At 38.7% G+C, this 20,536-nt stretch overlaps 1 protein-coding gene and 1 long non-coding RNA gene across 2 annotated transcripts in view; one reads left to right on the plus strand and one right to left on the minus strand.

Annotated features, from left to right (window-relative positions):
- Nucleotides 1–20,536, plus strand: part of LOC123871817 (unconventional myosin-XV) — a 144,167-nt gene that overhangs the window by 417 nt on the left and 123,214 nt on the right. The gene's annotated exons all lie outside the window — the stretch shown is intronic.
- LOC123871874 lies at nt 26–20,218 on the minus strand. The gene is made up of 3 exons (XR_006797361.1): nt 20,207–20,218; nt 10,091–10,214; nt 26–37 (listed from the first exon to the last, which is right to left on the minus strand). It is a non-coding gene; the product is annotated as an uncharacterized LOC123871874 (long non-coding RNA).

Genomic DNA, 20,536 nt, shown 5'->3' on the forward strand with positions numbered 1-20,536 from the left:
CCTGTCACTGGTTAGCAAGTAGATAATATCTACCTACCTATTTCAATACTATAAACTGGATTTTACTCATTTATATAAATTATATACCTACTTACTTACGTAGTTACTAGTTATATTACTAGGTATTTTAGTGTTAACTTAAGGGGTAGTTTTGTACCCATTCCAGTGGAATAATGCCACAGTCTTTAAATGTAGGTGCCTACCTACCAACATAAAATATTAGTTGGCACGCAGAAACTTATACCTAAACAGGATTTTACGTTTTACTGTTTTGTGTTTTACGTTTTATTGATAGGTATATAAACTTACTAATTACCTAATCTGTTAGTGTTAACTTAAGGGGTTTTTTTATACCCTGGATAACACTTTAAACTAGAGAAGATAATTAGTATCTATCGACCTATCACTGGTTCGCACGAAGATACCTAGGTAGGTAGGTATATGAACAGGATTGTAGCTACGTACTCGTTTATATTATAGGTATACGTAGATAACTATCATATTGTATGTATTCGTAAATGTTATGCAGGTGTATAGTAAGAATATACCTAACTAGGATAGAATTTGTTTCAACAAAAAATGCAGCCAATCGACTCTTTATAGAAGGCTCTGACATCTAATTAACCTGTTCTTAATTAATTGAAGTTGATGAATCTGAATCAATAGAACGTAAATAAGTACGCTTTGACCTACATAACTAGCTGCCTACTAAGAATTTATGTTAACGTACCTACTCCAAGAACTAAATTATTGATTAGAAACGTTTGAATGGTTCTGATTCGCAAACAATTGCAAACCTCGATAGCTTAACGGTATCAACATGGATTGAATGCGAAAGGTCGTCAGGTTCGAACTTCACGCTTAGTTGACTGCGTTATTATTCCAGACTACGTAGGCATATGACTACAAAATCTATCCCTATCAATTACTTTATGCCAGAAGCAGATTTTTAAAAAATCCTTTCCTCTTTGATTTTCTGGGATAGAAATTAGTCGGTCTCTAGGATTCAAATTACTAAATTTTCTAGGACAAAAAGCAAAAAGTAGTCTATATCTGTCCCCGGGATGTAAGCTAACACTCTACCTTTCGTTAAATTGGTTAAACAGATGGGATGTGGATAGCAGATTGACAAACAGAATCAATTTCGCATTATCGCCCTATGGATGGATTAAAAGAAAACACCTTTATCTGTTGAAGATTTGGAAAAAAAACCATTATCTAAAAGTTATGGTTATTAGCTGTTATTATATTACCATTATACTACTATTAAATAAAATATGGTTATGATGTCGCGTCAGGTGGTAGAGGTCACAATCGAAATATTCAGAATTCAGATAGGTAGGTAGGGCCTCAAACATCAGCAAAAAGTGATAGTGCGTGTTCCAGTTTTAAAAAAAAAACCAAAGGACCTGTTTCTTCGAATAACAGTCTGCCAAAAATAAAAATAATAAGAAAGAAGTTGAGTTACGAAAAATATGGCGAAATATTTTTATAATGGAGCTTGCTTTTGCCTTACTCAGGTGTTGCTTGGCTACCCGCTTCCCTATTATGACGTCAACATGTGATGTAATCTAAGGCTGGTTGGGGTAAAAACTTAAAAAGTCTCGCACACTCCCCGTAAGTCCTACGGGGAGTGGGCGTTTTAAGTTTTTTGCCTATACGGCGTAGGTAAGGTACACCTACCTAAGTACCTAGCGAAATATGCGTATAGCGTATTATTATGTATCCCTGACCGAAATGCAAAAACAGAAAACTGAAAAGTAACTAGACACAGATATCTACGCATTGATCGAAGACTCAACTCTTTTCTCACTTTTCAGTCTGACTCGGAAAATTATATATGTACTGTACTTACTTGATAATTCATAACCAGGGTGCCGGTCCCCGTCTATGGGGTTCTAACATTTTATTTACACTATGACCTCCACAGCACATTGTTTTGTGCTAGTGTATTATCTATTTATCAAAGCATTTATCTACATGTACTAGGTACTCAGTGAACACAGAACAACAGATCGTATATCACGTAGGTACCTATTGTAGGTACTACGTAGGTATGCGTTTATGTACTTATTGACAGCATCCGAAGTCATAATACATAGCTGGTCACGTTTTTTCAATCATTACTAATTTTATGATCCATGCTGATCAAAGAATATTTATTATTTACGTCGTAGGTACTAATATTATAAATGCGAAAGTGTGCCAGTCTGTTTGATACCTTTTCACGGCCCATCCGCTTCACAGCTTTTGACGAAAAGCACAGAGCAAACTATCTCTGTGATGCTATCTCATCTTAAAGAGGGACAAATCCTACTTTTAATCCTAGAAAATCAAAGATTTTCCAAGGGATTGAAACGAAAACAAAATCCACGCGAATGAAGTTGCTGATATCAAAGTTCCTGGTAGGTAGGTATGTAGTTATATTCATAAACTTACATTCATATCAATAACTCAAGATGGTGAGTGGTTAAAATTGATGTAACTATGTAGGTAGGTACTTTAATTGTAATCTAACGACTTTCCCTATAGGTACCAAGGGGTCATAAAAAAATTTACTTAGGTAGGTAGTATACCTACCTCTAAACTCTTAGTCAATTATATTATGTACTAGCTGTGCCCGCGACTTCGTTCGCGTGGAATAGTGACTTTTCGCGCTTTATATAGCCACGGACGCTCAGGCGCCGTGATTCTTTAAATTGACATAACTTTTTTATTTATGAACCGATTGACATGAAATAAACACTAAATCCTAAGTGAAGCTTACTAAAATATATTAGTGAAAACCGTATCTAAATCGAATAAGCCGTTTCTGAGATTAGCGTGCACAAACACACAGACAAACAGACAAACAGACAAACAGACAAAAAAAAATAATTACAATTTCGCATTCGGCATCGATATAATAACAACCCCTGCTACTTTTTTTTTATATATTTCCATTGTACAGACACCACTTTTCTACAATTTTATTATATGTATAGATATCAATTATATTATAGTCTTAGTTAATTATATTATTATGTATTCAGAAAGAAGTGGCTCAAAGTTTTTTAGAAAAAATACAAAATTAAATAATGTAGCCAAATGCTAGTTTAGTTTATATTCTAGTTTTAGTATAGTTCTACCGATTATGCAATTGGATATTTCGTAATTGTGTTCATTAATGTCCACCCATTTATATAAGTTGATTAATTAACTTTTGATTGCTCAATTAATGCTACTAATCGGCGTTTATTAGTGTTTACGAGGTATTGCCTACAAAAGAATTCAACGAGTCATTTTGCAATTTTTGGCTAGGAGTTTTGGTCGCCTCGCGAAACCAGCAACATGTCTGTTTTCAGAGATCTTTACAAAGTTAAAAAGATAATCCCTTTAAACAATATATAAATAACAAGTGTAAATTAAAAATTTATAACACCCCCGACAAGTGAAGGTTACAGTAACTAGAAAAGAGCTGTTAACTTTCAAACGGCTGAACCGATTTTCTTGGATTATAGCTAAGAACACTCTTGATCAAGCCATCTTTCAAACAAAAAAAACTAAATTAAAATCGGTTCATTCGTTTAGGCGCTACGATGGCACAGACAGATACACAGATACACAGATACACACGTCAAACTTATAACAGCCCTCTTTTTGGGTCGGGGGTTAAAGGATTTAAGTATCTGATTAACTGACATACCTACTACACAGATACTGAGGGGGTAAAATAGGAGTTTGATAGTGTAGGCCACGCGGACGAAGCTGTGTTATAAGAACTTTCTTCTCCAAGTAAGACGTAGGCTTATACGAGATCTTATTTTTGTCAACGTGACAAAAATGCCCAACTCATCTTTGATCTTGGGGACTTTTGACTTCAGAAATCGGAATCCGGGTCAAATAAAAAAAAAACATATCCACAAGCATGGATAATGATTCACCTTCCACTATGACCTATACTGACAGCTATGTAAAGGTCACGGCCCACGACACACTCACAGAATATAAGTGGGTAATAATGAAATTGATGAGGAATGCTATTATTTATTTAGACAAACAATGGCGAAGCGAGTAACCAAAGATACGCTGAGATAGGTTTCACACTGGCACGATTAAACTCGACTATAGGAATGTGAAATATTATAGAAATACACCTAACATAATATATTATTCTATTGACAAATTCTTTTAATTATTTTCGACAATATTCACAAATTACTATAAATACTTAAATACAAAACGTGAAATTAAGTTTTAAATTGAAAAGTTGAAAGTTCTAGAAGAAATAATGTAGCTAGGCATACTACGTCTATGTAGCTAGGAGTCTACGTTAGTAGTATACGTAAATATCTAGGACTTTTTGTGATGAAAAGTCATCTATCTACAAATGCGGTGATCCAGGTAAGATCGCAGTCAAGGTCTAGGATCACAGAAATCCTAATAATAAGGCATTACTAATTCTGGGTCTAGGACCTAGGTTAGTAAGACCAGTAGGTATCGCGACTAACTAAAAGAGCTAGATTAGGTTGTACGTAATATTATAATGATCTTTCTAGGCTGACAGCCAACACAGCATACACCGGTGACCCTAGAGGTTTGCAATAGAGGAAATATTTTTTGAGTAGGTAAGAATCTATGGGTGGAATAAGGACGGGAAAACTCCTACTGAATCTTTAACACACTTAAATCTAAATCGAAAGAAGTCGTAAGAAGTCTTCTACTTGTAGTTCCGAATATTTTGTCAATCAGTCTTGTAATTTCTTACATGATGTATATAGAAACAGCCTATTTTTAAATAAGAAAAGTACAACTGCCTGTAATCTACCATAATAATTTTATACTTACCTATATAACTTTTTTTCCAAAGTCTAGTCTTACTCTTAGTATTTTGCTATTTTGTAATTTTTTGCTATTATAAGAAATAAATAGAATGTTAGGTACCTACTATACATTAAAATATGCTTAGCACAAGAATAAAATCGTGCGCAAGCATAAAGATGAGTCAGTACTCATTTCGTTTTTGCGATTGTATGTACTTATGCAATTAAAAGTCTGTCCGCTCACTGAATATCAATGTCAGAATTCGTGCAATAGCAATAAAATATACTACTACCTATAAGGAAAAGATGAACGCACAACAGACGGAAACGTTTAAGTGCGGAAACCAGCCCAGAGAGAAAGAGAAGAAAAGGTGACTGACTGACTGATCCATCAACGCACAGCTCTTACTGGACGGACCGGGGTGGGCATGAAGATAACTATTATGATTTACTAGCTGATACCCGCGACTTTGTTCGCGTGGATGTAGGTTTTTTAAAATTCCCGTAGGAACTCTTTGATTTTCCGGGATAAAAAGTAGCCTATGTGCTAATCCAGGGTATCTATCTCCATTCTAAATTTCAGCCCAATCCGTACAGTAGTTTTTGCGTGAAGGAGTAACAAACACACACACACACACACACACACACACACACACACACACACACACACACACATACAAACTTGTGTGTTGTGAAGTGTGATGACGTAGAGGCACAGACATCCGCTAAGGGATTAAATAGGGATTTGTGTGTAGCTGCGAAGTCGCGAGTTAAGCTACTCAATTTATATAATGTTAATAAAAAGATTATCAGACACTGTCATCAACGCACAGCTCTAACTGGATGGACCGGGGTGGGCATGAAGATAACTACTTATTATAATTTATGACGTAGAGAGACAGACATCCACTAAGGGATTTTTTGAAAATTAATAAAATAAAAATAGGGATTTGAAATTTGTGTAGCTGCGAAGTAGCGAGTTAAGCTAGTCAATTTATATAATGTTAATAAAAAGATTATGAGACACTGTCATTATTTATCACTTTGTACACACATTAAAATATCCATAGGTACTAAGGTTCAGACGGCGCAAAACCATGGCATGTGGAAGTAAGTCCCTACAAGAGATCCATGTGAAAAACCAAAGCCAAAATAACAAGATATTTTTAAAATCCCGCGAGAATTGTACAGAGATTCCCGCGGAGTTTTCCGCGATGTACCTCTCTACTGCAAAGGCTTCTTAAAAATTCGCCAATTAATTTGCCGGATGGCGACTTATCGTAGCTCGAATTCCAATAATTTGCCGAATCCCGAAACTGTAGCCGTACCATAAAAGCAATTAATATTTTCTTCTATGCTTCTATATTATGTGTTCAGTTTCGAAGATGCGGTTGATAGTTGATACGTCCAAGAATTGTAGCAGTTTGAGGTAAAACGGACAATCCATTAGTGCAATGTTGTTGACGTGATGAATTTAGTAGAAAGCGCGGTCCGGCCGATAATAGAAAAGTGTTGTAACGGATTTCTCCAATACTTACGTCCCCGTGTGCACGCATTTGTTCGAAATTGCCTTTGGATCTCACTTCACACTCTTCAGGCGTTTAGAAATGAAAACGAGGGATCTACCTACATGCTTGGTTCAGTAGGTCGCTCAAGTTTGATGCGCGCCTATGTAAGTTGTTTTAGTTTTACCCACGAGTTTTTTTGAATATCCTGTGCCCACGACAGAATACACGGTGCGGACTACAGGACAATAAAGCTTCGGAGACGGTCAAGCACTTATATTTTTGCTTGAGCCTAAGCTGTCGAATCAAGCATTTACATGCTTGACGCGTGATTGATGCGATTTTATATGTATTTTTAACCCTCGACCCAAAAGAGGGGTGTTATAAGTTTGACGTGTGTATCTGTGTATCTGTCTGTGGCATCGTAGCTCCTAAACTAATGAACCGATTTTAATTTAGTTTTTTTTGTTTGAAAAGTGGCTTGATCGAGAGTGTTCTTAGCTATAATCCAAGAAAATCGGTTCAGCCGTTTGAAAGTTATTATCAGCTCTTTTCTAGTTACTGTAACCTACACTTGTCAGGGGTGTTATAAATTTTTAATTAACACTTGTTGGTTGACGTAACGTTTGGACAGTGTTCGAGATATGAGAAAAGTGCCATTTGTTTGATCAAGCCGCTTGACGGGTGCATCAAGCTCTCATCAAGCAGATTGGACAAGTGAAACAAATCTACGTCCAGCACGTAAAGCCACTTGACTGTCTCGGAAGTTCTTTATGTGTGAGTCTGTTATTTTCATAGTGTATTTACCGATTTTTTTCCAATCGATTATTTGTCCTATTAAATACATAGGTAACACACCAGACTAGTTTTTTACTGCAAATAAAAAAACTTGAATCTTGAATCTTGATAGGTATGCTTTACGGTTGTACCTGTGTCCCAAAAATTTACGATATATTTTTTTAATCAGGTCACTGAACTGGTTCCAATCTGTCACTTTAACTTAAGATTACCTGTAAGTTACATAGATAGTACAATGTGATTGAAACTTAGACAGGCTTGAAATGACTACACCATGAATAAAAGAGAAACTGAAGCTAAAACTACCAAATAGAAAATAAAAACAAAATAAATATAAACACCAGCAATATAGTTTTAACATAATATTATGTAGTTAGAGTAACTACTTCATTTTGATATTTCCTTGGTTCCTTAACGGTTGGCTTAATCATTAATAAACTAAGTAAACAATTTTATTACCAGCCTATCGTAAGTAGATAAACTAAGCGGAAAATGTAGGTTTCAGCCTAGTTTCAGCTGAGGAATGGAAGAAATGCATCACAATTATTCGCATCGCTCGACTCGTCCGTGAAAGTGTCTGAGTGTCCGCTGACTACCAAGCGACGATGCATCGCATACGTATAGAATAACACTAGGTACAGCCCTCAAATAAAGATTTTTAAGGTTCCGTACCTCAAAAGGAAAACGGAACCCTTATAGGATCACTTTGTTGTCTGTCTGTCTGTCGTGTTTGTCAAGAAAACCTATAGCTAGGTAGATACTTCCCGTTGACCTAGAATCATGAAAGGAAGGTAGGTTATGTCTTATATAGCACAAGTAGAAGAAAAATCCGAAAACCGTGAATCTGTGGTTACATCACAAAAAAAAATTAAAATGTGTTTATGAACAAATCGCACTTCACATTAATAAAGGCGAAAGTTTGTGTGTGTGTGTGTGTGTGTGTGTGTGTGTGTGTGTGTGTGTGTGTGTGTGTTTGTGTGTTTGTTACTCCTTCACGCAAAAACCACTGGACGGATTTGGCTGAAATTCAGAATAGAGATAGATAATGTCCTGGATTAGCACATAGGCTACTTTTTATCCCGGAAAATCAAAGAGTTCCCACGGGATTTCAAAAAACCTAAATCCACGCGGACGAAGTCGCGGGCGTCAACTAATCACACTAATATTATAAAGGCGAAAGTTTGTATGTGTGTGTGTTTGTGTGTGTGTGTGTGTGTGTGTGTGTGTGTGTGTGTGTGTGTGTGTGTGTGTGTGTGTGTGTGTGTGTGTGTGTGTGTGTGTGTGTGTGTGTGTGTGTGTGTGTGTTTTTCTAAGTAAGATTGCCAAGTACATACTCGTATATCCAAACTTCATAGTCGCTGATCGTTCTTCCCTGTGTTGGAGGTTTCGGCTTTTATATTATCATAACCAAGGTCTGACTGCCAGGCCCTTAGTCTTTTACTCACCCATCATAACTTACATACAATTAAAACTATTTGGCGGTGATCAACCAGTACCTATCCGTGCTAACAACTACCGAGAAACTCTGGTATTAACACTCTACAAATTAGGTACAAATATGCAGGCAGGTAATTACATAATAAATAACTCAGTTTCACTGTCTTTAAATCGCGTTAGAAGGTCGAATCATTTAATAATAATAGCTTAGCAAGTATAGCATATGCGGACGAGAACTGATGAGTTATTTTTGTAAATCCGCATACATTAGATGCGATTCATGCTCACGATTGTATACCTACTGAACTGAACGTAATGATGACATCATTAGGAATTGCTCGAACCTCATAATATAAAGAAAAACTATTAGCGAACTGCTCGTGATGCAAAAGCAAAATACACGATTTGTTATGCGAACACACATCTTTTTACTTTTTATTTAAACTGAAACTTTTCAATAGATAATAAAAGATTGGGTACAGAATCAACTTCGCTTTTCGTTGCTGAAACGGTGAAACTCAGAAACTTTGTGTCTGAAAAGGGAAAATTTCAGTACCATTTTTCAAAATTAAAAACTATGTCAATACGAGCAGATGCCCGGAACTTCAGGTTTTTATAATCCCGTGGGAACTCTTCGATTCTCCGGGATAAAAAGTATCCTATGTCACTCTCCAGGTCTTTTACTATAACTAAGCACGCAGATTCGTTGCTACGTTGCGGTGTGATTGACGAACAAACGAACACTTTCGCATTTATAATGTTAGTATGATATGATATGATTTATGGAGATTTCAAATACATAAAATAACATTTAACTCATACAAATATTACCAGTGACACAATTACGACATAAATCAGTGAAAACTCTGTTACATCACGAATAAGTTGTATGAACCTACTTGCAGGTATCTACTTGTACAGTAAACCAAAATTTCGGTCAATGAACGAGTTTCCCTCGAACGTGTGAAGCCGTAGACGCACCCAGCGTTCGTCACTACTCGTCAACTCGTCACATGTGCATGCGGACGAAATGCCAAACGAAAGCTGCTTTCTCGCGCTCCATTGAGAATCGGCCCAGATGCGTCGCCGATGGCACATCGCGTATCGTTGTACCGGTTGTACGGTCGGCCTCAGAATTCGAGTAGCAATTCCGCGAAGCTATTGCATCAAAAACCTGGCGCACTTGTGACCTTTTTAACCCCCGACCCAAAAAGAGGGGTGTTATAAGTTTGACGTGTGTATCTGTGATCTGTCTGTGGCATCGTAGCTGAATGAACCGATTTTAATTTAGTTTTTTTGTTTGAAAGGTGGCTTGATCGAGAGCGTTCTTAGCTATAATCGAAGAAAATCGGTTCAGCCGTTTGAAAGTTATCAGCTCTTTTCTAGTTACTGTAACCTTCACTGGTCGGGGGTGTTATACATTTTTAATTTACACTTATTGCATTATTATTATTTGTTTTATTATTATTATTATTATTTGTTTATAGTATTATTTGTTTTATTTTAAGTTGCAACTAAAGAAAATTGAAAATGACGTTTCCATGAAACTTAGGCTGAGATCTATAGAGCGTAGGTAATTTGACTTTGTTCAGGCTTAATTTTCAGTTAAAGCGAGACCGATTTATGTCAACGATATGACGCTGTCTTGTTTTAACAGTGTCTTAAATCTGAGCTAGATAGATACCTACTCTAAAGTTTTTAAAATAAACCACCCATGAATCCGCTTTATTGAGGTTTATTACTTACAGGATTTGTCGCCGCTTAAGTTTTCATAATGAGACCATGGTGCATATTAAATTACTATCGGCGACTCACATTCTAAAGGCACCTCGCTGTCTACGAGTACATACACCGGTTCGGTAATACAGAGTAATACCCAGAGAGTCATAGAAGTCTTAGTTTATAGCTATATCTTTAATCAATGGTTTATACCTATAGCATTATGAATCTTGTCTTGCAATTCCTACGATTAAAGATAAAGATTAGACATGTACACAGGTTCTATGTTACTCTCAAAGACCGGAAACGCTCATTGAGCGGAAAAACAGCTCACAACGCGTCGTGAGCTCACAACGTTACATCATTGTAAAATATCCACATTCCGAAATTCGTGTTATGACTCTTATGAAAACGATCATAACGCGTAGCAAATACAGAAAGACCACATGAAATTCGTGTAGTGGCTATCGTGCTATACGACCACACGTGTTGTGGCAATGAAAAAAGCCACAACGCGTTCGGAGCACTAATTGGTGTAGCTGTCGCAGCCAACTAACTTAGAAGTTCAATTAACAGGATGTGACGAAAAAGGAGAAGTGGTGTGAAAGAGGAGCGAGAAGTTGATAATGATGATTAAAAATCAAGTGTTTGAAACGCCAGAAGACTCGCTCCGTCACCCCTTCATTAACCGACTGCAAAAAAAGGAGGAGGTTATCAATTCGTCGGAATCTTTTTTTTTTCATGTATGTTCCCCGATTACTCAAAGACCCCTGGACCGATTTGGAATTTTTTTTTTGTTTGAAAGGGTATACTCTGCTCTGTGTACTGAAGCTCGCCCGACTTCATACCTAGGTACATTACACGTGTAGCTAAACAAAAATTATTTTTTACTTTTTAGTGTTTGTGGTTTTTGAAGTCGGTTTTATTTTTCTTTTGAATTTTTTTTTTGAAAATTAATTTAGTTCACCTACTCAACCGTCGTTTCGCTACGGAGGCCTGTGAGCGGTTTTTCGCTCAATGAGCGTTTTGGGTCTTTAAGTGTAACATCTATATTAGATACTTGCGGTGCTACGCGTCACGGTTAGTGGTCGGAGCAGCGATACGAAACAGGTGACCGCAGCAACGGTCAAGGTGGCTCAGGTGATACAGCGCTTTGTGTTGGTAGTCTACATACGTTTTCTTGAACTCTGAATAGAAATCGCAGAGACGGACTCTACATCTCACGGAGACAAGTCAACTCCAACCGGGCTTCGTATAAGTCTGAAAAAAAATCTCTTTTTAGGGCTCCGTTTTGCCAACGGGACCTTTTTACCACAGTTCACGTTAGGGAACTTCTAATAAAACGTCGAGGCATCGACGTCACTGGCAGGCGTCAAATAGTACATTTTACGCTGGTACCCCTAAAGTATCCTTATTTTTCTTGGATTTTACGTCACCATTTAATTACGTGTTTTCAATTTAAACTTAATTTAATTATTATAAGTGGTTATATTATATTGTGCTGTACACTATATTATGGGAAGACACTGCCTCCTGAAACACAGTTTTCACTTCATCAGGAGGCAGGGCCTCACACCAAAGTCTGTAAATAATGTTCTGTTCAGATAATAAAGATTTATTTATTTATTTATTTACCATAGCCTAATATTTTGATATAACGTCAAATCAGGATCAAACTGAGAGTGCCCTCACTTTAGTTCACTCTGTTATTACTAAGCCTCCGCTGTCCCAGAAAGGGAAGAAAATAACTCAAAGGACAAGGATAGTGATAAATAATTTGTAGGGAAACTAGAAAGCGCCTCGATAAGTGGAAACCACACCATGAGCAAGTTGGGAGGCTCTCTAGTCTCCCGTGATTCGGCCCATATAATCGAGAGGTTGGTTGGCCATGGGAGGTGGCAGTTTTCCGTCCATCTGTCTGTCAGTCAGTTGTTCGTACGTCTGTCTGTCACCGGGCTGTATCTCATGAAGTGTACCTAATAGGTAGAAAGTTGAATTTTTTCAGTGTCTATTTCTATTGCCGCTGTAACAACAAATAATAAAAAACCAAGATGGCGAATTTCAAAACGGCTGCAATGCAAATTAAAAAAAAAAAAAAAATATGTACATAGTGGTTTATCTCGTACTATGTTACGGAACTCTTCGTGTGTGAGTCCGGCTCGCACTTGACCGGTATTTCGGTTTCACCTGATCAAAAGCTTACCTGTTCCACTTTCGATCGAAAAGGGCAGTAAGTAATTTTGAAAACGAAATTACACGTGAAAGGTGAAATTTTGGTAAAACAGGTTTTAAATTAATGTTAATGATGTTGATGTTTATTTATTTATTTACTCGCTGCCCTGCCCAGCTCAGGCAGAACCTACATTGAAAATCTAAAGCTTCAAGGTCCAGTCAGTCAGTCATTTTATCCTTTTATACTCTGATAATAAAATTGGGAAAAATGACTTATTTTGTTAGGTTAAGAATTTTGTTGTATTGTTGTATTTAATTAGATTATAATAGGGCTGACATGTACTTTTAAATGTATCAAAGCCCTTAAATAAATAAAGAAAAAAAAAAAATTGGGAAAAATAAATTTTGAAATTGCTGGACCTACTTTATGAAACAAAACTAACAGTGTTTGTTGCGTCGATGTAAAATATGAATAATAAGAGTAGGTACTTAATTACCAAAATATTTGTGACCCTATAATTATATTTCTTTCGTGTGAGCTCGTTTAAGTCTTTTGTATGGGAATTTTGACAAAGCACTTAACAATATTTTGTTGATCAATCTAATATATGTATATATCTATGCAGTATTATTGGTCCCTATTTTTTTTAATACATTTTAAGGATACTTCGTCGTATTACTTCATCAGGATCAACCCATCGCCAGCCTACTACAGAGCACAGATCTCAGAATGAGAACGGTTTTCTTCCAACGCTGCGCTGTCCGATGCGAGGTTGCAATTATAGCATCTTGGGACCCGAACGTTTATCAGTTTCCTCGAAAAATTAATAAATTTGTTTTATTTTCAATAAAAAGTGATAGCAAAAAATAGTTTCAATATCAAACCGCAGAACGTAGACACCATGTAGACAAGCAGTAAAAGTTATCACTAATTAAGCGGTGTAGAAAGCAAAACAGTCATAAATAAAGCGAGGTATTTTGCAGTCTATCATATCTACCTACTTCATTATCTTTTTCAAGTGTAACATTTTTAGGGTACCGTAGCAAAAGGAAAAGGAAGTCTTATAGGATCACTTCGTTTTCTGTCTGTCTGTCTGCCTATCTCTCTGCCTGTCGTGCCTGTCAAGACTCAAGACCCGTCCCAAAAAGAGCAAATTAAAACCTATAGGGTACCCGTTGCCCTAGAATCATGAAATATGTCAGGTTAGAAGATTTAGATTTTTAGAATAGATTTTTATTCAAATAAACTTTTACAAGTGCTTTTGAATCGTCAAATATAGCAATATCTTATGGCACAAATAAAGGGAAAAAACCGAAAACTGTGAATTTGTGTTACGTCACAAAAATATTATTTCTTGTACGATGGTACGGAAACCTTCGTGTTAATTTGACTCGCACTTGACCGGTTTTTGTATACGATACGCCTCAGCTGTGAAAATAGGCGTGAAAGTGTTGATATTATTGTCGGTTCCTTAAATTATAATTAAATCAGTGGCTCTGCCTACTTACCTATTGATACCTATGTCTTGTGTGACACAAAGTCAAGTGGGACACAAAATCCATACTAATATTATAAACGCGAAAGTGTGTCTGTCGGTCTGTCTGTTACCAAACGTTGTGTCGGCCCAACAGTTTAACCGATTTTGATAAAATTTGGTACAGAGTTAGCTTACATCCCGGGGAAGGACATAGACTTTCCTACTACTTAATCCGGAAATCAAAGAGTTCCCACTGGATTCTTAAAAGTCTATCCGTTTATACCCGATTATATTTATTTATTTATTTATTTATTCAAAGGTACACAAAACAGTGCACAAAAGGTACACAAACATTATATCCGTATATAACCAATTTATATGGGTACAGAGGTAGCTTGCGTTCCGGAAACTCACATAAGCAAGTTTTTATGCCAGAAAATGTAAGGGCCACGCCCTTACAGCGCTTATTAACTGTGCACGACGAACCGCGCTCCGATGCAAGACCGGTGAAATAACTACAGGAGCGAGCAGAAAGGCGCTCTCGACCAATCAGGAGCGAGCATTCTAAGTTAAAAATTATGTGCACGAGGAACCGCGTTCCGCTGCAAGACTGGCAAAGTAACTACATGTGCGAGCAGAAAAGCGCTCTCGACCAATCAGGAGCGAGCATTCTAGGGTGAAAATTAGTTTTAACTTATGTTTTTATCTTATAAGAATTTGGCAAATTAATAAAGAATACATTGATTTAAAGTATAAGTATAGGTAGATAACTAAGAAAACTATGTAAAACCAATAATAAATAGAATCTAGGTCTAGTATTTGCGGAAATATAACTCGATATAGTTAGTAAGGAAAAATGTAAATAACTTAGAAAGTATTGAATAATTGTAAATGTTTTTTGTTTATACGAATAAAGATTAGCGCGATCCCTAATCTGGGAAAAAACAGTACACCTAGGTTTTAGGCAAAAGGCTAAAACCTAGGACTTAAGGTTGTATAATTTCTTTAATCCATTACCCATAGATTAAATAGAAAACAGGAAAATAATATGTTGTAAACGATTCATTTGATCAAGATCTAGCCTTTTAAAACCAAAGACTGCAAATATAAGAAGTAAAGACCTAGGAAATCTAGATTCAAACACTAGAATTAATTTATGAAATTATTTAGTAAAGTAACATATGTAGAACATTTATTATAGGTAGTCTAGATAAATCTAGACGTCTAGCATACCAAATTGTACTTGTAACATGCATACTTTCGCTGCAACGGCGTCTCGCGAAATGAATGCGGGGACCTGGCGCGGGTGATATTTATAGCCTCGGTGGTGCGGGGCAGGGTCATATAAATATGCAAAATCCGAAATTCCGCCGTTATTCGGAAAATAGACGTCGCAGAGTAAGCATGCATGATTCTAGGTATTGTAAATAAACTAGACTAAGTATTAGTTAAGGAATCAACATAATATGTAAATAGAAAATGGGAAAAATAAAGGCTTAACCACAGAGGGGGTGAGGCAGCGAATATTCTAGATAACTGGGCAAAAATATATATAAACGCGGGGGTGTCTCGACTGGACATTCCACTGATCACCGAACAAGAGTCAGCGACAAGAAAATCGGAAAACTGGGAAAATCGCTGCCTCACTACGCCTGGCTGGAGACTGCAGAACGACATAACGCATTTTCAATGCACCCGCGCACATTTTCTGGTCCTTCGAACCGGATTAAGGAAAATTCTACAGAACCAAGTGCGGGTCATCGAAAATCAAGAAAATGCCTACAACGCGGTCTCAAGCCAACGCGTCGGAAAATATTGTTCCAGTCAGTGAGAGTCATCCCGGCGGTGTGAGAAGTACCACTTCAAGACCTACTGCCACCAGCGGTGTGAGGGACTCCGTCTCAAGACCTACTGCTGCATCAAGCCGCGACACGTCAGCGGCCACATCGGAGAGTGCAGAACGCACCACAACCTCCGAGGGTACAGATCGTACCACCACAAGTGGATCAACCACGTCCACGGAAAATTCCACGGAAAACACGACATCTTCTAACGTCACGGCAAAACCAACAGGGGACTCCGGGCGCGCCATGCCGACGAAGTCACATCGCTCCGGGTCAAGAAAGCTGAAAGAAGCTGAATTGAAGGAAAAACTGGCCGCCCTGAAGTTAGAAGAGATCCGAGCAACTATCGCTCTCGCTCAAGCACAATTGGAAAAGCATCACGCTGCCGCTACGGACGAAGAGGACCTGGCGTCAGCATCGGAAAATGAAGATGAAGGAAAAGAGGAACGTTCTAGCCACGTTCAAGAATGGCTGGAGGGAAAACCAGAAAAGGTGAACAATGAAGGACAAGGACAGGGCGCTCGCAGTCGACACGACGACGGGAAATGCGAACACCGGGTAGAAGAAAACCGGCCTGCGCGTCAGCCACTCAACGTGGATGTTACCTCACTGGCAACAGCTCTCAGTCAAGCAGTACGGACGACGAGAGACGCACCGAAGTACCTCCAGGAGCTGCCGGTGTTCAATGGGCAATCCGGTAGTTGGCTAACGTTTCGCGCTGCTTATGAAGAAACCAAGGGGTTATTTTCAAAAACGGAAAATGTATCAAGACTGCGCCGCAGCGTCAAGGGGGCGGCGCATGAAGCTATCAGCAGTCTACTCATCAGCTCACCAGATCCCAAGAATATCATGGAAGCTCTGGAAAGAAGATTTGGGAGACCTGATGCATTGGCAATAAGCGAAATACAGAAAATAAAATCGCTTGGAAAATTAAGTGATAGCCCACGTGACCTATGTATATTTGCAAACAAAGTATCGAATATAATAGCTACATTGGAAGCCTTGAAGAAAATTCAATATATGTACAATCCAGAGTTGGTGAAGGCCACGATAGAAAAATTAACGCCGATTTTACGAAAAGCGTGGTATGACTATGCTGCGAAGGAAAAGGAGGACATTCCTGATTTGAAGAAACTCGCAACATTTTTAAATGAAGAGGCGGACAAGTGCGGAGCGTACGCGCAACCTGAAGACATCTCAGGGTATAATGAGAGGTATACGAAGAAGAGGATCGAGCACACCTACTCCACGAAAGAGCAGAATACCAAGAAGGAACAATGTCCTGTTTGCAAATTAGACCACCAGTTACCCGAGTGCAAACGCTTCCGTGACGTCAACACGAACGAACGCTGGGAAATTGTAAAGAAGCATCGTATCTGTTTCCTATGTCTAAGAAGCCCGCATCGTCGGTCTACGTGCAGGGCCAAGAAGTGTGGTCACGACGGCTGCAGTATGTCGCATCATCGACTTCTCCATCACAAGAAAAGAGAGGCTTCACCGTCGCCGCCATCGCCGGTCGTCGCTGAAGTCACGTCTACGGTGGAAATCGTGGAAAACGCCAGCAATAGAAGCCGACAAGCATACTTGAAGATTGCACCGGTCACGCTCACGGGACCCACCGGGGCCCGCGTCGATACCTACGCCCTTATGGACGACGGCAGCACTATCACGTTGATCGACGAAAACCTGGCGGAAATATTGGAGCTCGATGGGCCGCGGGATCCTATGTGGGTACAAGGCCTTAATGAAACAGTGAGGCACGAAAATAGCCGACGCGTCGACGTCAAGATACGAGGACGGTTCAATGAAGAAGAGTTTACGTTACGAAGCGCCCGCACAGTACAACGCCTTATGTTTACGAAACAGAATATCGAACAAAGAGAACTAAGGGACTGCGCACACCTACAGGAAATTGAAGATAAATTGATATACAAGAACGCGAGCCCGAAGATACTTATCGGTCAAGATAACTGGGAGTTATTGTCGGCATTGGAGATCCGTACCGGTCGTCGAGATCAACCGGTGGCTTCAAATACACGACTAGGATGGGTTCTACACGGATGTCGCACGTCATATCACGAGGACGTTGCCTTCTGTGGTCACATTATACTCAAGGAACAAGATAACAAAATGGAAAATATGAGGAAGGAGTTCTTCGACATTGAAGCTCTCGGTATCAGTCCCAGAAGACAGAAGAGTGATCCAGAGGAACGCGCGATGAAAATTCAAAAGGAAAATAGTAGAAGATTGCCCGATGGCCGCTTCGAAACTTCGTTGCTATGGAAACAAGATGACTTCGTTGTACCTAACAACTACGATGACGCCTTCAAGCGATTGAAGACTTTAGAAAAAAAGTTAGACCGCGATCCGGTTCTCAAGGAAAAATACGACGCAACGAAAAGAAAACGTACAAAACCGAATCCCGCAGAAGATCCTAACTGGACAAGGGGCCGAAAAATCGAAAAGGACTCAAGTACGAGTGTGAAAAGAAGAGAAAAAAGAAAATTCTTGCATTTGGAATCAGATTACGTTCTAAAAGCGGAAAAACTATGGGTGCGAGAAGTGCAAGCACAATCATACGCGAGTGAAAGAGAACGCATCATACGGGGAAACGCCCCCGGCCCACGTGACAAGCTCGCAAGTCTGAGTGTTTACTTGGAAAATGATGGGCTAATTCGTCTACGGGGAAGAATCAAAGCGACTACAGAAATCACCATGGAAACGGTCAACCCTGCTCTGCTAGATGGAAAACATAAATATACAAAAATGTATATTCAATATGTACACGAAAAAATGCATCACGGCGGCGTCGAGTTGACTGTGAACGAGTTACGACAACGATACTGGATCACGCGAATACGACCTACGGTGAAAAGTGTTATATGGAGCTGTCCGATATGCAAATTAAGAAAAGCGAAGCCAGCTACGACAGCGGCGGGAGCCCTACCATACCGGCTCTCACCCCAAAGTCGGCGATCTAGTCATCATCTGAGATCCAAACCTACCCAGGAACGTATGGCCACGAGGACGAGTAACTCGAGTATATCCAGGGCCGGACAACGAAGTACGCGTCGTGGACGTGACGACAAGCAACGGGCACGTGCTGAAAAGAACAAGCAAGAGGATCGTCGTGCTACCAGTATTAGAGCCGCATGCTGCGACCGGCGGGAGAAATGTGCACGACGAACCGCGCTCCGATGCAAGACCGGTGAAATAACTACAGGAGCGAGCAGAAAGGCGCTCTCGACCAATCAGGAGCGAGCATTCTAAGTTAAAAATTATGTGCACGAGGAACCGCGTTCCGCTGCAAGACTGGCAAAGTAACTACATGTGCGAGCAGAAAAGCGCTCTCGACCAATCAGGAGCGAGCATTCTAGGGTGAAAATTAGTTTTAACTTATGTTTTTATCTTATAAGAATTTGGCAAATTAATAAAGAATACATTGATTTAAAGTATAAGTATAGGTAGATAACTAAGAAAACTATGTAAAACCAATAATAAATAGAATCTAGGTCTAGTATTTGCGGAAATATAACTCGATATAGTTAGTAAGGAAAAATGTAAATAACTTAGAAAGTATTGAATAATTGTAAATGTTTTTTGTTTATACGAATAAAGATTAGCGCGATCCCTAATCTGGGAAAAAACAGTACACCTAGGTTTTAGGCAAAAGGCTAAAACCTAGGACTTAAGGTTGTATAATTTCTTTAATCCATTACCCATAGATTAAATAGAAAACAGGAAAATAATATGTTGTAAACGATTCATTTGATCAAGATCTAGCCTTTTAAAACCAAAGACTGCAAATATAAGAAGTAAAGACCTAGGAAATCTAGATTCAAACACTAGAATTAATTTATGAAATTATTTAGTAAAGTAACATATGTAGAACATTTATTATAGGTAGTCTAGATAAATCTAGACGTCTAGCATACCAAATTGTACTTGTAACATGCATACTTTCGCTGCAACGGCGTCTCGCGAAATGAATGCGGGGACCTGGCGCGGGTGATATTTATAGCCTCGGTGGTGCGGGGCAGGGTCATATAAATATGCAAAATCCGAAATTCCGCCGTTATTCGGAAAATAGACGTCGCAGAGTAAGCATGCATGATTCTAGGTATTGTAAATAAACTAGACTAAGTATTAGTTAAGGAATCAACATAATATGTAAATAGAAAATGGGAAAAATAAAGGCTTAACCACAGAGGGGGTGAGGCAGCGAATATTCTAGATAACTGGGCAAAAATATATATAAACGCGGGGGTGTCTCGACTGGACATTCCACTGATCACCGAACACGAGTCAGCGACAAGAAAATCGGAAAACTGGGAAAATCGCTGCCTCACTACGCCTGGCTGGAGACTGCAGAACGACATAGCGCATTTTTATTGCACCTCGGGGTTGGGGGCGAGGTTCGATACCCGGGGAAAGCTACCCCCCACATTAACCAAAGTTAAAATATGCGGCTTTAGATGGAGAAGTTATGATGACCCTCAAACTTCGATTTGAAGAAGGCAAGCGATGATGACGATGATAATTACTCACCAATTAACTAAAGGTTCCTTATAACAAACCTTCCAAAACTATTACATAAAGATAATACAACGATCAAACTCCATACTTTTACTGACAAAGTGAACTACGTAATAAGTCGTTACAATATAATAGACAAAAGCACAGTAACGACTGAATAGAAAGTGCGAGAACATCTGCCATTTTCTAATTTGAGCAGCTCTGTCTACCTTTTATAAAAATATAATAGCTATAATATAACATTA

This window comes from Maniola jurtina, chromosome 14 (genome assembly GCF_905333055.1).
Source record: "Maniola jurtina chromosome 14, ilManJurt1.1, whole genome shotgun sequence".
NCBI classification, from domain to species: Eukaryota; Metazoa; Arthropoda; class Insecta; order Lepidoptera; family Nymphalidae; genus Maniola; species Maniola jurtina.